Raw genomic sequence first — 19,780 nt, 5'->3', positions numbered from 1 at the left:
AACCCAACTGGGCGGAACTCTCGGCCGTAAACTTTGTTTGCTCAAGCTCAACCACTCGAACCTCTCAATGCGGAAAAAAGCTACATCATGCCGTAAAACTGCCAGCTTTCCGTGTTGTGTTCTCGCGGTTAAAATACTACCTGTGAAAGTGTGCGTGTTTCTGGCCACTAAGATCATTAAAGTGATGGTTGTATTCTCAAATAGTTGGGGTAGACCTATGATACTACCACTGGTTTAAACTTTTTGGATTAAAAAACTTTGATAGTTTCATTACTTGTATTATTTTACCAACCGTTAAGCTAAGAAATGGAAATAACAAAAAACGCACCGGGAAATTACCTCAAACTAGATTTTAGAACCACTCTAACTACTGATCCGATCATCCACAGCCGCTTACTTATTGTTGATCTCGGCCGGTAACTACTAATACTGCACGCGTAGCCTGGCAAAGAAGAATCAGTCGTCGTCGCCGATCGCCGTTTGGTGTTTCCGCATACAATACAAGCAAAAATAAATCTGTTGTTGTCGCTGTTCATCGCCCGCTGTGATGTCGTAGTGATTGTGCTTTCGGTAGATCTCGCAAACCCCTAGTGACCGCTCGCTCTGGCTGATCCACCCCCCGAATGATGGAAACAGCGAGTCGCCACTTCGCCAGCCACTGCTCGATGAGGGGATTGCACGATAGTTGTGGCACTGTGGTGAGTTGGTGTTGTGGGAACTCACGGTGCGCGTTATACCCTCTCAAAATCGCTTTTGTACGTTTGAATCAGTTTACAAAGAACGATCGTACGTGACGGTTGCTATTTGAGCATCTTCCGTATACGAAATAATACATTTTCGGGCGTTACGAGGATCCTCCGAGGTATCTTATTTGAAGAAAATAGGTTTTAGTGTGGTGCAGAATATTGGTGTAAAGTGCTTGATTTCAGGGAAATGTTCGAATTTGTTTAAAAAAATTGTAGGAATATAATAGTCTATAGAAAAAAAGTGTGTGAAATATCCAATCCTTTTCGTATGTGCTGATGTACAAATGAATAAACATGGTCACTTGGAACAAAATGGAGATTATCGGCTACGAGCGTTTCCGTGATGAATCCATTACTATCGCTTAGTGGCACGCAATAAATATAAAAGTAATTGGTGCGATACCCCAAAAATCCCTAACTCTACTGCCCCAGTGACGGACGATTCGCCTGCGATGTAACAGTGAAGTAATATAAATTCATCGCTATTACCTAACTTTTATTTACTCTTTTCTTTCCCGCATCTTCTACTCGCTTCCAAGCCCAAGGAGGCACAAAACAACCACTAAGTTAAGCTTATGTTTTCCAAGCTCGCGCGAGCGCCAGTTGTGATAGAAAGTGAAAATAAAGTAATATACAAACCCGCGAGAGCCATTTTTCTGCATCAACCTCACCAGACGCACCGTACAGAAAGTCCCACCATATGCCAGTTTACGAATGTAACAGTGAAGTAACAACGCAAAACCCGTATAACAGATAAGCAAAAGCGAAAACGCCGGTCGGAGCGGGCTGAGAGTGAAAAGAGGTAAAAATCCTCGAAGCAGACGGCGCAGTTGTGTTGTGCTTGTGAGCATTCCGAAAGAAAGTGAAAAGAGATGATGATGTCGTGAAGAGAGGAGTAATGCAATAGCGTGTGATATGCAAAGTGTTAGTAGGCGTTCGAGTGTGACTTAACTTAGGAATTGGTGCATGACCGGTCTTGCGTAATTATTGTTTGGTATCAGTGAAAACATTTAGTAAATGCATTGGACGAGCAAAAAAGGAAAATGGCAGGAAAAACCAGATCGGGTTTATTTTCGTTTTGCAACACACCATCAGCCGCATTATAGTTAAATTGGTCATTTTTGCACATTTTATTTTAAATGTAATTTTATACACCCATTGAACATACTATTATGTAGTACGTTGATTGACACTGCTAACGTTAAAACAAGGAAATTTTCGAGCTTAACTTAGCTTAGCTTAACTGATTAAGTCGAAAATTTTCAAATGAGACGATTTTCCTTAGGTAACTTCGACGACGCGAATTACTTCTTGATCAAGTGATAATCCTAAATCGAGTCTTAAACAACACATTAGCAAACCGGCAAACTTGAACTGCTGCATCTTCGGAGCACGTCCGCTTCGACATTGTCATCTGATTGAGTTGTGATCAGTTGACTTTGACGCAATTCTGCAACACGACGAAGCACTGCATTGCGCCAACAACGTCAGCGTGTATCCTCGGCGATTTTATCGGTTTCCTCCAAAGTAGACGGCTGAGTGAGGTGTTCAATCTGAAAAGTAAACCGTTTTACCTTTGTGAAGTGGAATAACAGTTCTAGAGGCTGAGAATAAATACCGAACTGAAGGGTTCGAGCGCCGTGGAAAATTGCAGGTGCAGAGTGAGCAGTTCCAGTTACCGAGCGAAATAATTAAAACAAAAAACCAGGAGTATCGTCACAATCGTGGGCTAGCGAAAATTGCATCCAACTCGGTAAGTGTAAATCATTTTCAATTAACTGATCGCTGGTGTTTGTGACCCTTAGGTGTTAATCAGAAGACATTGCAATGAGCGATATTGTATCTATACACCACTCACACAATGCACATAATGCACGTCTGCAATGAATAATAAATGGCGTATCCAATCATACATTGTTTTTCCTATGTCTATAGAAATGTTGTTTATAGACTCAGCAACCGTAAAATAGATATTCAAGAAGTTTGATGTGTCCATTTGCTATGGTGTGTTCAAGGTTCTTCTTCAGATTTTCTTGAAGGATTAGGAGAACATGCCCGTCAAAATATTGATACGAAAAGCCGCTCAAGTTAAATCACGTTTTTCAAACTTTAGGTACCTTTCTCGAATGTTTTACAACAAGTTTGTATTAAAACGCCCATTTGATAAATTAAGTTAAATTCGTCCAGTTGATGAAAAACCAGCAAACATCTATAAAATGGATATTCTCAAAAAGGGATTGCTTTTAAGGAAAACTGTTATTTTGCAATTAACACTTTGGACAACTTAAACGTTATAATAGCAACAGGCAGGCAAAATGACCATACAAAAGGGGAATAAAATGGCAGTGGCTGAATAAAAAAACGCTCTATAAATAAAAGACTTGACAAAATGAAACTAAATTCTTCCTCAATATTGGTTCTATTTTCTACTATTACCTCATCTAATTTTCCTCTTGGTGGTGTATAAACTCGCTTTCTGGTGGATAAACCACGACGTAGGATTACGTCTTACCGTAAGGTGTAATTCTATAAATTAGATTCTAATTACCATCACGAAAATAAGAATGATTTTGAATGCTAATAGATTTGTCACCTATGAATGGATCTTCATGGTTTAAATATCGATCGACACAAAACAGATATAGCAATTTTGTGGGTTTTATTATAATTTTCAATCGCGAATGACTGAAAATTAACGAAAAGTTTCAAGGTTAAATTTCTCCATGCATTTTCTTCGCCCTGCTTCACAAACAGGGACGACAGTTAAACACGCCATGTGTTTATTGTGATTTAGATTACTTTATTTTTAGAAAAAAAAGTGGCCAATCCCACTTGTCCCAACAAGTCGAAGATTCTTTACGGCGTTCAGACTTATATTAGTTTGATATCTTTGATATACTAGTTTAAGTGCTTGCATACCAGAGGAAGTGATAAAGTCTTTTCGCCTCATCAAAATTTCTCAGGATCGCTATAAACCTAGATTTGATCAGGGATGGCACAATCACTTTGACTCAATTCGCATTCATTTGACAGTACCGTTTCAGTCATGCACAATTTGAAAAAGTTATATATAGGACGATTGAAGAACTAGTTATTATCTACAACTTTTCTGGATAAAGTATTGCTGTATCTTTTGTATTTACGGTGCTACAATGCTAGTACCTCTTTAGTGACTAAGTGAACGTTCATTTAGTCACTATTGAGTTACTAGCATTGCAGCGCGGTAACTACGATAGATACAGCAAAACTTTATTCAGCAAAATTATCCCATATAAAATTTTGTTAAATTTTGCTTGACTGAGACGGTACTGTTAAATGAATGTGAATTGAGTCAAAGTGATCGTGCCATCCCTGGATTTGATGTTTGTGTTAGGGAAGTGCGCCACAAATAGTGATAAGTTTCCTTATCCCAACAAGATTTCATAGGACCGCGAAAAACCAACTTCAGTTTATTATCTTGGAAGTGAAAGTTATAAAAAAGTGAGAGACCAACCCTATCTTTCGCCCGATGGTATCCACATACTGCAAGAATTTATTCGAAACTGATATCTTATAAGAAAAAGAGGTTAACAGAATGTTCATGCATGTGACGTGATACAGTAATTTTCAAAGTGAGGAAGAATTACCGACTGTCGCTTTTCAATCAATTTTTACATATTTTGCAATTTTTTACATATTTTCGATTGTATTGCTATCAAGTGTGAAATCTATACCTATAAAAATGGATTTCTGTGTGTCTGTCCCTATGTTCCTTATCGAATCAAAAACTACGATACCGATCGGAGTGAAAATTTGCATGTAGGGGTTTTTGGTGCCAGGGAAGGTTCTTATGATGGTTAGAGACCCCTCCCCCACTAAGAGGGGGGGCTCCCATACAAATGAAACACACATTTCTGCATAACTCGAGAACTAATCAAGCAAATGGAACAAAATTTTACATGTGGGTGTTTTTGGAGGCAAGAATTTTTTATATGGTGAATTGAGACCCCTCCCCACTTTATGCGTGGGGGCTCCTATACAAATGAAATACAAATTTCCTCATAACTCGAAAAATAATCAATCAAATGGAACCATATTTGTTTGTTTGAGTTAGTCACCGTTCGCTTTATAATCTGAGTTTCTTGATATTTTCGGTGAAAATTAGAACAATACTGTGTTTTCAGCAGACGTTTCGACCTACTATTCTTCGGTCATTGACTACGCCTAAAACTTATAACATTTATTAGATAATTTATACAGTAGACATTGAACAATTTTCTTCGGATGTTACCCACTTACATTAACACGTATATTTGGCAATGTTGGGGGTTTTGGAGGCAGGAATTTTTTTAATGATGGTTTGAGACCCTTCATCCCTGTGGTAGGGGGATAAGGACTCTCATACAAATAAAACAGAATTTTTTGCGTAACTCAAAAACTAATCGAACTCGAGAAATCTTGGACTCTTTCATAAAATATTAGTCAATACAATACCAAGACCACCAAAAACTATCAATAATAACAGGTTGGAGAATTGGCTGTTCAGTCTTTAAATTCAGTGGACGATTTGTTTTATTTACGCCAACGTTTCGATCTTTAGTTTAGATCTTCTTCAGGGCTTCTACAATATGTCTTTAATTAGTTATTTGTGATCTATCTTGTAATTTGTGATATGACTTACAAAGTTTAAACCGTCTTTGTCTAGTAACATTTAGCCTATAGTGTTGTCTGTCTTTGAGTTTGGATGTATAATGGTCTGGTAAATATTGTATAGTCATGAATATTGTAGTAATTGATATTATGTAAACTCACTCGTTTGTCTATAATGTCTAAAATATGTTAATTGTGTCACAAGTTCACTCATTTGTAGCTGTTTTTGATCACGATATTTTAACTCTTGGTTTGATTTTTCCTATTGTATTGCCTATTCGCTGTTTTTATTCTGTTTGTGTCTAGCGTTGATCATTTATGTACGTGCTAATTTGTGTTTGTCTGTGTGAGAGGTTTATAATTTTTGTGTTTTAGTGTGTTCAGTATTGCTGTGTAACATATATTTATTCCTTCCGTGTCGGTGCGTTTGTTGATGTTATCTGTCGTCATGATGTGGCAAACTTCCAATATGGGTAGTCGTGTTGGTTTGTTGCTTTGATCTAGTATTGTTGCTTGTTCTAGATTGAATCGGTGGTTGGTGTTTACGCAGTGTGTAATCATCGCTGTTTTTTCCTTCACTTGTGCTAGTTGTATTTCTCTTGTGGTTTGATCCTGTGTCTGTGTTATTTTGTCTAATTTGTTTGTATCTGATTTGTGTCCAGATAATCTCGTTTTTAGTCTGTTGGTTGTGAGTCCAACGTACATAGCTTTACACCGATAGCTTCTGGACGCTTTGTTAATTTCCACTCAATGCATCCAATGTATCAAAAAATAAATACAGCGTACAACTTGATATCAAGAGTCAACAAGTTAACAACAACAAAAACTCAAACAGATATAAACAAGACAATAATAGAAGAGCTAAAGCAAAATGACTATCCGATACGACTCATAAATAGATTAATTAACAGATACCCTAAAAATGTAATAGCAGACGAAACTGAGAATGACAACAAAATATACAAATCAATACCATATATAAACGAATTAACACCAAAGATAACAAAACTAATTGAAAAGACTAGTGAATATACAAATATCAAAATAGCACATTATAACAACTACACAATCGACTGGATTTACCGTACCACAAAAGGAAAACAGGATAAATTACAAAAACACAATATAATATACGGCATTAACTGCCAAGAGTGTAAAGCTATGTACGTTGGACTCACAACCAACAGACTAAAAACGAGATTATCTGGACACAAATCAGATACAAACAAATTAGACAAAATAACACAGATACAGGATCAAACCACAAGAGAAATACAACTAGCACAAGTGAAGGAAAAAACAGCGATGATTACACACTGCGTAAACACCAACCACCGATTCAATCTAGAACAAGCAACAATACTAGATCAAAGCAACAAACCAACACGACTACCCATATTGGAAATTTGCCACATCATGACGACAGATAACATCAACAAACGCACCGACACGGAAGGAATAAATATATGTTACACAGCAATACTGAACACACTAAAACACAAAAATTATAAACCTCTCACACAGACAAACACAAATTAGCACGTACATAAATGATCAACGCTAGACACAAACAGAATAAAAACAGCGAATAGGCAATACAATAGGAAAAATCAAACCAAGAGTTAAAATATCGTGATCAAAAACAGCTACAAATGAGTGAACTTGTGACACAATTAACATATTTTAGACATTATAGACAAACGAGTGAGTTTACATAATATCAATTACTACAATATTCATGACTATACAATATTTACCAGACCATTATACATCCAAACTCAAAGACAGACAACACTATAGGCTAAATGTTACTAGACAAAGACGGTTTAAACTTTGTAAGTCATATCACAAATTACAAGATAGATCACAAATAACTAATTAAAGACATATTGTAGAAGCCCTGAAGAAGATCTAAACTAAAGATCGAAACGTTGGCGTAAATAAAACAAATCGTCCACTGAATTTAAAGACTGAACAGCCAATTCTCCAACCTATTATCATCACAGTCGAAAAACTCCCAATAATATCAATAATAACATTAGATGATTCAGGGCGAGGCGGACACAGGCCGGGAGTGTTGCCGGCTACCTTCCGTCGGAAGCGCCGGCTCCTGCGGGGAGCAGCCCCGCGTAGAGATCACATCTATATATGTTTATTTATTCACCCCTGCGAAATGGTACTTTTTACGAAAAGATTTTCCGTGAAATGGTACATCCCGCGTAAGGTTTTTCGCGAAATGGTATTCTGTGAAACTCTATATTCCGCGTTATGGTCAACCGAGAATTGGTGTTCCGCAAAATGGTATTCGGCGAAATGATTCGTAATGATGGCGAATATTTAAATGTCATCCGCTTTATTTTATCAGGCTGAGCGATGGGGGGGAGTTGTTTTCTACTTTACTGTGAGGAAAATTTGTATACTAAAACACCCATGAACTCCTCAGAAACCTGTAAAACTCGAGATTGTGATAAAAGTCATTCGATATTCAGGATTTATGTACAATACAGTTTAATTTGTGACAATACGAAGTTTGTCGGGTCAGCCAGTAAAGAATAAAATAAGGAAGGCTCTGTAGCCATAAGGTTACCGAGTCTGCCTTAACAAGCGATTCGACGTTGGATCGAATCTTAGTAGAATCGGGCCATTCCATGTTAATTGATTTTAGATTTATTCATGGGTAAATTCCGCACTTGTCAACAATGAAGCCTCGTGCTTGGGCTAGTTAAGGAGTGGTACTGGCTCGAGGTACATAATGAACCTTTTTGTCCAAGGGTAACTTATAACTAGTCTCCGCACTTTCTGGCTCTAAAGAACGAGGTTGGTTGAAAAATAGTAACTAAAGAGTATAAAAAGAAAAAGGGGTGGAAAGCACCGATACTTAAGCCCAGATGGGATAATGAGCAGTTTGCTCATTCAATAGCAATACTGCAAAAAGAACAAAGTGCGGAATACAGAAAAAACAGCTGAATGACATGGTCGGTGTTAAATCAGACCGAACCAAGTCGCAAAATTAAAAAAAAAATGAGTTAATGACAGCAAACGATCAATAATTTTCTAAGCTACATTTTACTCTCTTTTTTTACTTTTTTTATCAGACTACATAAATGTTGCAAACAGCCAGAGTTATGAGATTATTTCGAACGATTGATAGATAGCTCTAAACCATACAGAGCAGTTTGAGGGCTTTTTGCTAGAAATCAGAGTTTTGTCACTTGGTTCGGTCTAATCTAACACCGACCGTATCACAGTAGTGTCGCAGTGATAAATGCCCATACAAAAAAAAAGAATAAAATACAATTAATCTAAGCACAGGAAACTACACATACCTATTCTGTTCGTAAGAGTTGTAACCATTGGTTACAAGTTTTTGTATTGTCTCCACCAATTTAGCATGCGATTTCAAATTGCTCGAAAAACCTACATCCTACGTACATCTGTAAGAAAACTTTGATAGCTCTTCACGTCTTTGGACGGAGAGGTCACTCAGAGAGGAAAGTTTTCTCTAATATGGATTGCGAGTATCCATCTCCGGGCGAGCTGTCATCTGCGTGGGTGATAACACCCCACGTCTTTGGACGGAGGGGTCATTCATACGGGAAAGTTTTTTTAATACTATTTGGTACATTGCTGTGGCTACTATGATTCACAGTAGTGTACCGATTCATTCAGGGTGTATGTTTAAACGATCCGCAAGAATTTCGTTTGAATACACTCGGTTAATGCTAATATTAATAATCAATGTGACTAGTTTAAACCTTCAGCAGGAGCCACCCGACAAAAGACAATACGTGGTTCTAACTTCTTGAAAAAGATGTCAAATACATCGAAACGTCAGGCATAGCATAAATAAAATGTCGTTTTGCTTTGCCGATTGAATGTCCTGCCGAAAATATAATGTTTGGGTTGGACTATAAGATATCAGATAGCTTAGTGGTGTAATTGGTTAAGCAACACACTCAACTAGAGATTGAGAGCTGTGAGTACGATTCACCTTATTTTTGATTTATCACATTAAATATTTACCCTTCCCGAAAAGAAAAAGTAAAGTGACCTATAGTCATTAAAAAGGAACCACTTTGCAACCGGTTAATTAGATAGAGTATAGGACAAATATGGGGCTAGTGCAACGATTCTACTGACATTCGAACATATGACGACTGACTCGTTGGACCAGCATCGTACCTCGAAACTAACTGAACCTTTAATCCAACTAACAGTTCTCATTTAGCCTATTCAGCATATACAGTGTACGACCGAGCACAACATCTCAATTTGAAGTCCATCGTTTCCAAATGCAAACAGGAATGGAGGCGTCTATTACGGTATAAATAAGTTTCTCAGTTTCTTTTCGCAGACCCTCGTAAATAACGCTTCGTAATTCAGCCGGTCGAAAACCTTTGTGTTATGCATCCTGTTGAAAGGCCAGAAGGTTGAACAAAGGATTGCAATTTACACCTTCTGTTTTTTTTTCTTTCTGTAGCAGCCGTAATTGGAAATGGAATTCATAATTGGAGATTCAAACTTTGCAAAATTACAAAGCTACAAAAAAATTGGTGTTTGCCTTGATTAAAAACTAATCATGCAACGTAAGCTTCGGCTTTTATCGATAAAAAACTGAATTGTTTTTTGAATACTTAGCAGAAAATTTACTAATATATTTATTTATTTTTTATTATTAATTTCTTTATTCACTACTGTTTTCGCTGGCAAAATGATGGGAGACTGTATGCGTCTGCAAGCTATGAACCTGTTAAATTAACTTGCAGGCTCATACAGTAGCTCAGATTTTCATTGCAATTGTGGTAAACGATAAGTTTCTGTCGGGTCCATTGAAAAAAAAATATACAGCAATCTCCCGAATATGGCAGTGGATAGTGTTGTAATTTCACTAATCACTGTAATTTTCCAGTTGTCTTAAAACTTTTGTTATAAATTTATGGTTAGTAGTTCAAAAGACAACATATGTAATTATGTAATATTAAGTAATAAACATTTTGTAATATTAAGTATTCAGTATGTAATTGTAATAAAAAACTGAATGAAATACATTTATTACAGTTCTCATGCCACATGTATAACACCAATCTTAAAATTTTATAATAGACTTTTATTACAAAATTGCAATATTAATGCTATACATGTGATATGACAAAACCCTTTTTAGTGCAGTTAATATTTGTCAGCCAATCTATATACGTAGTCTATAATTTATAGACCTACGGTTTAGCGGAGTGTCCCAATTCGTCGTCAATCGTATTGAATTGGAAACAGTGGAGGCGTTTCGTTAAGGCATTCCTTTATAAATGTCAGCTGTTCATCATGAACATCTAAAACATCTTTGTGTTTTTCATTCTGTTGAAAATCTAGAGTGTTGCACAAACCATTCAATGTGCCTTTCTTCCTTCCTTTGGATGTTGCCAGAATTTAAAGTGGAGTACGTATAAACGAGTTAACTACCGTCCCGTACTAAGCTACCAGCAATGATTGATGATGATTGGTATAAATGAGTAACAAACGCACGAAGTGCATTTTCATCATTGATGTACTTTAACGTTAAATGACTATAGCACTTTATAAAAGGAAAACATTCAGTTGAATTGATAGGGTTTCGCAAGTTGTTGATAGTTTCACATTCTTCATCAGGTAATACAATCATATTGCGCATGTAGTTGATTTGCTAGCTAATCGATAAGCACTATAAAATAAACTTAAATATGTACTGCTCAAACTGCGCATTATAACCTAACTGGCAAAGAGTTTTACATATCTTTAAAAAACAAAGTTATTGCTCAAAGAGTTTTATTTTTAAACTGTTTTTAGTAAAGAAAGAATCAGTGTTTGGTTTTCATCATTCGCATAATTTGCTAAATCGTTATGTTAATGGCGTAGAAAAATATTTAAATCATAGTCATAAACCATAGTCTGTAAATTTACGAGCTTTGCCGAAGGTTTTTTCGAGATCTAGCTTTACAAATTAAAAAAAAATAACCATGCGTCACCTTTGATTTGGGAATCTAAGGAGGCGCTTTGTTTTGAACAGTTTTTGTGCATCGCTTTTTATAAAATCGATGCAATCGCCATATTCATAACGGTGGCAGCGATAAAACGAAACCAAAAGTTTGTTAGAGAAGTCCAATAAATATTTCACTTCTATAAACAAATGTAGGTACACATCTTTATTCACATCTGCCAAAGGTATGAATAGCACAGATGATTATGCGCCAAATGGAATTCCCATGGAATGGTGCCAATTTGCAAGTCCAACTAACGAACAAAAAGCGTACCATATTTTAAGGTTGCACTTATAAAAAAAGCGTTCGTTTAATGTTGACTTACACTCAAAATAATTTTTCACGTTGAAATTACGCGAAAAGTTATGTGAATATTTGTGAATCCAATTTTTCCCGTGAGTACATTAACGTGGAAATCAGAGAGATATTATTGCATTTTCCAATAATGTTCAACTGAAAGTCACGTATCTCCCTGTAAAAAAATTTACGTGATTTTTCACGTGGAAAGAACGTGTGGATTATTTTGCGAGTGCGATAGGATTTGTGGTTTGTTACCTTCTCTTTGTATGGAAATCCAAAATGTTGATTTTATCGCTAAAATATAAACTCAGTCAGCCCTTTTTACCCTCCTCATCACCCAACTCATTACCTCTAACAGGTCCCTTATCCTATTATGATATTGTTTTGATTGTCTTTGTATACAGCCCATCATTCTTTCGTCTGAGTCAGTAAGCCTATCTCCAAACCTATATCGATCCCACTATTTAAGTCAGTATCCCTTGAGTAATTCTCGTTGAAACGGGGTCACTACTAACATGAGGTCTTCAAATATTATAACTTCAATTGAAACTGACTGGAAGAAAATGGGTAAACAATGATATTTACACTTTTAATACCACGAAACAGTGCACCCCTCGTTCGCCAAGGGGCCCGACAGCTTCTAAAAAAGTTGAAACTTTAGGGAGCTTTAAGTTCCATATCATGAGATATTTCCTAAATTTGATTCTGAGGAGTGAAAAGCGTCAAAAGAAAGACATAGATCGTAAAGAGTTAAAACAGCTATTTTGAGCTAATACCACGGGCAAGATTAACGAAAAGCTGAACCAAACTCGTAAGGGCAACACACCGAAGCTTGACATGTGTAGTGACGTGGGAGGAAATCTAATCACAAACGAGCGTGAGGTAGTCGAAAGCTGGAAGCAGTTCTTCGAGGAACACCTCAATGGCGAAGATTGCAGAAAGTGCAATCCCACCCCAGATCTTCAAGAAATCAAACGAGAAATCAGGATGCTGAAGAGCAACAAAGCCGCTGGTAAGCTCCACTTACAAAGCTTTATAAACATGACCGCAAAATACTGACAACGATTCTACACTGGGTTATTTCCAAGATTTGGGAGGAAGAGAAGCTACCGGAGGAATGGATTGTAGGAGTGGTTTGTTCCATCTACAAAAAGGCTGATCGAGCCGTCGAGTCGAGCCGACTGCCGCAACTATCGCGCTATTATTTCAAAGCAGCATACGATATAGTCGATCGAGACCAGGTATGGCAGATAGAGCACAAAAACCAGGATAAACTGACTGATCAGTGCACTGTGGTCCGGTCTCGAAAAAGTGCAGACATTAGAAATTGTATAAAAATATTTTTTGTTTATGTTTAAAATATAGTACTTTCAAGTGCGAAGTTGTCCGAAATAGGAAAAAAATATTTTTTATCGTTTTTCATATATTTTATAACTTATTAAATATGCATCATAGCTACAAACAGTCTTCAGAGAAAATGTGTATTTTAGCATACTGAATAACTTTGTAGAACACTCGAAAGCAATAAAAAATCGTGTGCAAAGTTATTGAGCATAATTCATTTTGAAATGCTATTTTTAACAGATTACCATGCTAGCAGGGTTCCACATGTATATGAAAGATAAAAATCAGCATTACGTATAGATACATGCTAATAAACCGTATTTGATCCGCAAAATTGGCATATTCGTCCTATTTTGGAGGCGATATACGTGATTAGGAATAATTAGAAGCGTTACGACTATATAAGTATTTATATACGACAATATCCGATTAAGCGCGACACGCTCCGTAATGCTATACGATTCTGTGCAGAAAATTGTATGTAGGTCAGTTATTATCGTTATATACGACAGAAAATCAATTTGGGCCCACTTTATCAAGCTTTATTTACGATTTCGTATTTGTTAGGAGATATTTACGATAATTTTGTACATTGATATACGAGTTGGTGCTAGCTGGGTATTTTTCGCAACCGGTAAGAGATAATAGTTACTATGTTCAGCAAAGTCGCTTATTTTAGTATGTTCTGCAACTTTTTGGAGAAAGAAAATTTTTTGAAATTATTTACAAAAACAATAGTATCACCCTAAAAGGTGAATTCACGGTCACCCTTATAGTGCAGAAAGATGCGCTATATTTTATTATTAAACTTCTGCGAAGACACCACCATTGAAAAATTACGCATTTTTTACTCAATTGCTAATGTCCGCACTTTTGCGAAACCGTGCAATGCTACATTGGATCGAATGAAGTGCGTCTTTTGGGGACGCTCTCGAGTCCCTTTGAGACGCGGCGAAGGTTGAGACAAGGTGATGGCTTATCTGGCATGCTGCTCAACATCACTCTTGAGGGGATGACAGGAAACTCCTAGGATTTGCAGATGACTTTGATATCTTAACCAGGAACTTTGTGACGGCTGAGGCAATCTACGCTAGACTGAAAGCGGAGTCTAGGAGGATTAAACCAAAAAAATGCGTCAAAGACCAAATGAAAGGAAGAGGCTCAAAGCAAACAAACGCGTGCCTCCCTCAGGCGGTAAACGATGACGAACGTGTGTGTATTTGTGATCGCTGGTGACCGTGAAAAAAACACTAGCAAGGATTCAAGTGGGAAATCGGGTTTACTTTGCCCTTCGCAAGACGCTCGGATGATGAAGAAGCATATGCCGCCATACGAAGCCGATGATGTACAAAACCCTTATTAGGCCAGTAGTTCTTTATGGATTTCAAGCTGTGACGCTGCTCACGGAGGACATACACGCCTTAACCGTGTTCGAGCAGAACAAACTGAAAGCGGAGTGTTGCGGAGACGTATGAATCACGAGCTTTAGGCACTGCTTGGAGAGATTTCCATCGTACATCTGGCGAAAGTCACTTGGCTATGGTGGTGGGCCGGACATGCCGTAAGGATGCCAGACGATAGTGCGACGAAAACGGTTTTCCTCATCAAGCCCACCGGCACTAGGAACAAGGGGGCTCAACATGCAAGATGGCTCAACCAGATCGAAAATGATTTGCGACTTCTGAGATGACTGGGATGACTTGGCGACGAGTGGCCCTACCCTGACAACGACGAGAATGCATTTATCAAATAAGATGTGCGTTGGCATTAACTAAAAGAAACAATTAAGTAGTATGTAGTGTACTAAGTAGTAGTAGTAAGTAGAGTCACATAATACATTTAACACCATTGCATGTTTTTTTGCTTAATCAAAAGTAGAGCATAATAAATTAATAAACCAATAAGTATATCAAAAAGTGAAGAAAAAAAAAAGAAAACTTGAGAGGGATATAAGAATGCAAACAAATAATAACACGACAGGCAAAAAATAATCTAAACTAACAAAAAAAGATAATGTTACTTATTCAAACTACCTCCAGGTTTAAGCAATTGCTTGTAATTGAATGGGCGTATTCAATCATATTTTAAACCACATATTTCAAGTCGTAGGGCTTCTCCAAGTAATGAAGCAAACCAAACATCGCTTCTAACAACAGAATCACGGGGATCATAAATGTCAAATCTCCCGGATGCTCAATTGCCGCTCTCAGCATAATTTTATTTGAACGCTAAAAGTCACTTATCCGGTTTATAAATTACAGCTACAATAATAACTCATCAGAGCGTTGGGTACCATTGCGAGACAGAGCTCTCTATACACAGAGGTATAGTTTGCATAATTAACTCCTTTAGAGAATTCCTTTTTGACTTCTCGATTCGCTCGGGCTACGCCAACGCAACACTGAATATCATGTCCGTCTAGTGGCGTGACCGTTGGTTCTGTGTTAAGTGCAAAGCAAAAACAGTGACGGCGACGACGACAACGACGACGACGACGGTACAGATACAGGAAACATGCCACTTTACGGCATATAACCTTTAAAATATCGTAAAACGTATTCTGAATTGTTTCCATAGAAGCAACCGCACGGCTTCGATTCTTGACATTTATATAGAAAAGAAAACCTGCTAGTTAGTTACGCCGTTCAGATGGAGTGAACGATTCCTCTCAGTGCACGCCCGTGCTTCTTCAATGATTTTAATTACGTAAAATTTGCTGAACATGAGTGATAGCCGTACGCCACGACTCATCAGTATACCATTGTTGCACAACTGAATATATAATCAATCGTCTGCTGGGTTTTGAAACACTAAAGAATTCCTTTTGCAGTAGTCAGACATTCCGCTGATCTTTATCCCATTACGTGGCCATATTAGCTGGTACATATATGGTAAAGTGGTAGAATCTATCAAAACAAAAGGTGCCTTCGTCAGAAAAATATTACTATCATACTGACAACATTGCTAGATTACTAGTAGAAATCTAGTTATAAACAGAAATAACGAGTAATCTCAAGGAATCTATTTATATTTGCTAAATTATATAATCAAGGTTATCAAAAAGTTTTAGGATGATCAATTCAGTGCCAAACGGAACGACACTAATTGTATGTGGTTGCCCTGACTCTTCGATCCGTGACGGCTAGGGGCAGATAAAGTGAACAACGATGGCTAGCGACCTGATGTTGGTCTGCGGTGTTTTTTCGTTTGGCTTATGAGATTTCAATGGATGAAAAGCACAAGCGGCGAACCGTCGTGCCGTCGTCCGCTCGGTTCTCAATCAGCCTAACTACCCTAATCGTCGAGGAAGTACGAGTCGCTGGATAAGACGGAGATGATAAAAACACGCAAGCAGTCGCGAAAACAATGCTCAAGGTAGTCAGCTGGATGAATCAAACATGTCGGAATAGAGTGCTGTCTGGTTTTGAGTAATATAAATACAAGCGAAACTCTGTTGGCACAATCTGATACCTAGATATATAAAATGTCAGAAATGTTACACAAAACTTCTGCGAGATTAATTGCAATTACACACTGATTTATACGACACTTGAATTAGAAGTAAAATTTGTCTTCTTGGTTTGTTTGAATTGCGTTATTTCGTAAAATACTGATCACCCGTGAGAATTTGCGAAACCATATACCTTATTAATTGCATATAAAAACTTGTTTTGAGAACTGGGATTTATTTAAGTTTACACTAATACTAATATACTAATAATTAGTAATTTAAGTTTATACTAGGTGGAGGAAGAGGCACAATTTGTGTCTAAAAATAGCCCAACGCATGTCGCTACATTAATAAGGGGGGTTGTGCAGACTCCTTTTGTCCAGCACCTCTGTGGTTCATAGGTACACGGGGGACAACGAGCCACATGCACTGGCGGGTGTTGTAGGTTCGAATCCGGTTATAATCTCAGATTATGGCTGGTTCCACCCATGCGCCTTCCAGCATTGGACAAAAGGTAGGAGTCACAACTCACCATGACAACTTGTTGAGCGTTACTACCTATTATCCCCCCTCTTCCTTTCCACTCGTTTCCCTCCATTCCCAAAAAACCCTTCTTAATTACTTTCCTTACCGTCCCTTCATCAATTGTTAATATATGCCTGACGCATTTCAAGGTCATGATCTGGTCCTGCAGATACTCAAACACTTCGGCCCTTTCTATGTATGTATGTATGTATGGGAACTACAGTTAGATTTCGAATTTGGCAACGAATGCGTGTCGCCTATGTTGCCAAAATCGAAACCGTGCCAAAATCGAGACCCTTTTTTGATATGAAAAAGTTGAATGTAAATGCGTTAGAAATTGAGTAAATATTATTAATCAACGATTGCAATAATTCTATGCTTGAAAAGTCCGCCAAGAGCTATCCGCCAGGTGCAAGTAAGTTTTTGGCGACCTGCGGTAAGACGTAGTCCTACGGCAATAAAAATATTACTGTTCGAAACCGCAAACTTTTTTTCATGAACACACTGAGGGCATCATTTTTGCGTCATTTAAAGCATGTATGTGGAAACTGACTGATATTTAAGCATATTTTTGTAAGGAAAATATTATGTGTTGCCAAAAACGGCGGCTCAATGGTCCTGCGTTGTCGGAATGTGACTGCACTATCGTTAAATATTAACCGACTGCTCAGAGGTTGGTTGTTTGTTCGTTCTGAGAGGATGTTCAAAAAGAATACTATGTCGGCTATTAGTAAAAATACGTAAAAATCCTAGGCTGTTGAGGTTTTTCTATAGAATGCCAGTGCCGTTAGTGTTTTATAGAAATTTTTATGATAAAGAAGTTGCTGTTTCAGGTCTTAGATATGGGAATATCACTGTTAACATTGTCTTCACAGTTTGACAAGCATATAATGTAGAAAATTCTTGATCGTTTTCTGTCATTAACTCATTTTTTTAAATTTTGCGACTTGGTCCGCACAGTGGGGAATCGCTGGCCAGCAGCCAAAAAATGAAAGTTCATTTCGACTCTCCGTTGTATTTTTTCTGTGATGCTATACTATTGAAGTATTCAAATCCAAAATTTTAAATTAATATAACAAAATTTGAATTTTCTATGAATCTTGAAAGTCTGCTACTCAGCATGTTTTACCGTTTTTTATTTTTTGGAAAATAACCCAATGTTTCAAAACATGCTAGAGATCTAATGGTAGCTCGGATTTCAACGGTGTCTAAAGAAAAGTTCTTCAAAAAATAGTGCTGAATAAAGCCCATTAATTGAGTATGCAGTAATTTTATCATGGTATGCCACAATTTTAATTTTCATTAAAAAAGTGCCATATTTTCACGTAAAACACGCTTAAAAGTTTTGAAGCCAAGGTTCGCCACTTTTGACACTACCGGTAAAAGTTAGCGTAAAATATGAGCTTTCAAATGGATATAGTCTCATTTAGCGCAGAGTAGCGCAGAGTACAGATGTTCAGAATTCAGAATCAGAATTCAACAATATAGACAAAATGCAAACACTCAAAGTAAACGTAGGATATCTTAATTATGGGATATCTCCTTCACATGGTTGGATAAGCTGCTTCGAATGTATGGTCCATATTGCATATTGACAAGATTTTAGAGGTTGGAGGAAATCTGGAGTGGGTTGGTAAACGGCTGGATAATGCGGAATATAGACCCCATAGTGGTCGTTAGCCTCTTATCCAGCAACTCCGATCCCGACCTCCTCGTGATACCAGCCGGAATACGAGCAACCTTAGCGGAGATCGGGTAACCAACCCCGGTGGAAACTAGGGTCGTATACTAACCGGGAAGGAGGTATAGTGAGTCTCGGCACTATAAGATGGCAGCCCCATCACGAGACTCGGTAGTGTTGCCCCAGTACGGCTACACACCTAAACATAAACTAACAACATTCAAGCATATACGGAGCGGAATATTCGGCATCGACCTAGGCGACGGAATAAGGACGACGAATGGAGACTCGGGACTTGGAACTGCAGATCGCTAAATTTCGCAGGTTGCGAGCGGGTGCTGATTGAACAGCTGGAACCCCGCAAACTCGGCATCGTAGCTCTGCAGGAAATCTGTCGCAAAGGAGAGAAGGTATGGAAGATCCGTGGCGGAAAGGCCCAGTTTTACCAGAGCGGTGGCGCTACCAACGAACTGGGAACGGGCTTTGTAGTGCTGGGCGGAATGCAGGATCGCGTGATTGATTGGAAGGCGATCAACGAGAGAATGTGTGTATTGAGGATAAAGGGCCGTTTCTTCAATTATAGTATCATTAACGTGCACTGCCCGAACGAAGGTAGACCCGACGATGAGAAAGAAGCGTTCTACGCGTGGATGGAGGCAACGTACGACAGCTGCTCGTCACGGGACATCAAGATCGTCATCGGGGATATGAACGCCCAGGTCGGTAGGGAAGAAATGTATAGACCGGTGGTAGGGCCCCATAGCCTGCACACCGACACAAACGATAACGGCCAACGATGTATAAACTTCGCAGCTTCCCGAGGCCTGGTGATCCGAAGCATTTTTTTTCCGCGCAAGGATATTCACAAAGCCACCTGGAGATCGCCTGACCAACGTACAATGAACCAAATTGACCACGTTCTCATAGAGGGCCGGTTCTTCTCTAACATCACGAACGTACGCTCCCGTCGGGGTGCGGATATTGATTCTGACCATTACCTAGTAGCAGTACATGTGCGCTCAAAGCTGTCCACCGTATACCGGACACGTCAAAGCCGCCCTCCTCGGCTGAACATCAGGCAGCTAGACAACCC

The 19,780-nt window shown here is 38.2% G+C and overlaps 1 protein-coding gene across 8 annotated transcripts in view; it reads left to right on the top strand.

Moving 5' to 3' along the window:
• The first annotated feature begins 462 nt into the window (after positions 1 to 462).
• The window catches only part of LOC128744759 (dual oxidase maturation factor 1), an 80,031-nt gene continuing 60,713 nt past the window's right edge, over positions 463 to 19,780 (top strand). Inside the window, exons 1-2 of one of the 8 annotated variants that reach the window (XM_053841983.1) lie at positions 463 to 698; positions 2,103 to 2,499. The gene's annotated coding sequence lies outside the window, so the exon portion shown is untranslated. The other 7 variants (XM_053841979.1, XM_053841982.1, XM_053841977.1 and 4 more) reach the window with 7 other exon arrangements.

This window comes from Sabethes cyaneus, chromosome 3, assembly GCF_943734655.1.
Source record: "Sabethes cyaneus chromosome 3, idSabCyanKW18_F2, whole genome shotgun sequence".
NCBI lineage: Eukaryota > Metazoa > Arthropoda > Insecta > Diptera > Culicidae > Sabethes > Sabethes cyaneus.
Note: the sequence above shows the minus strand (reverse complement) of the source record. Positions and strands in the feature narration are given on the sequence as shown.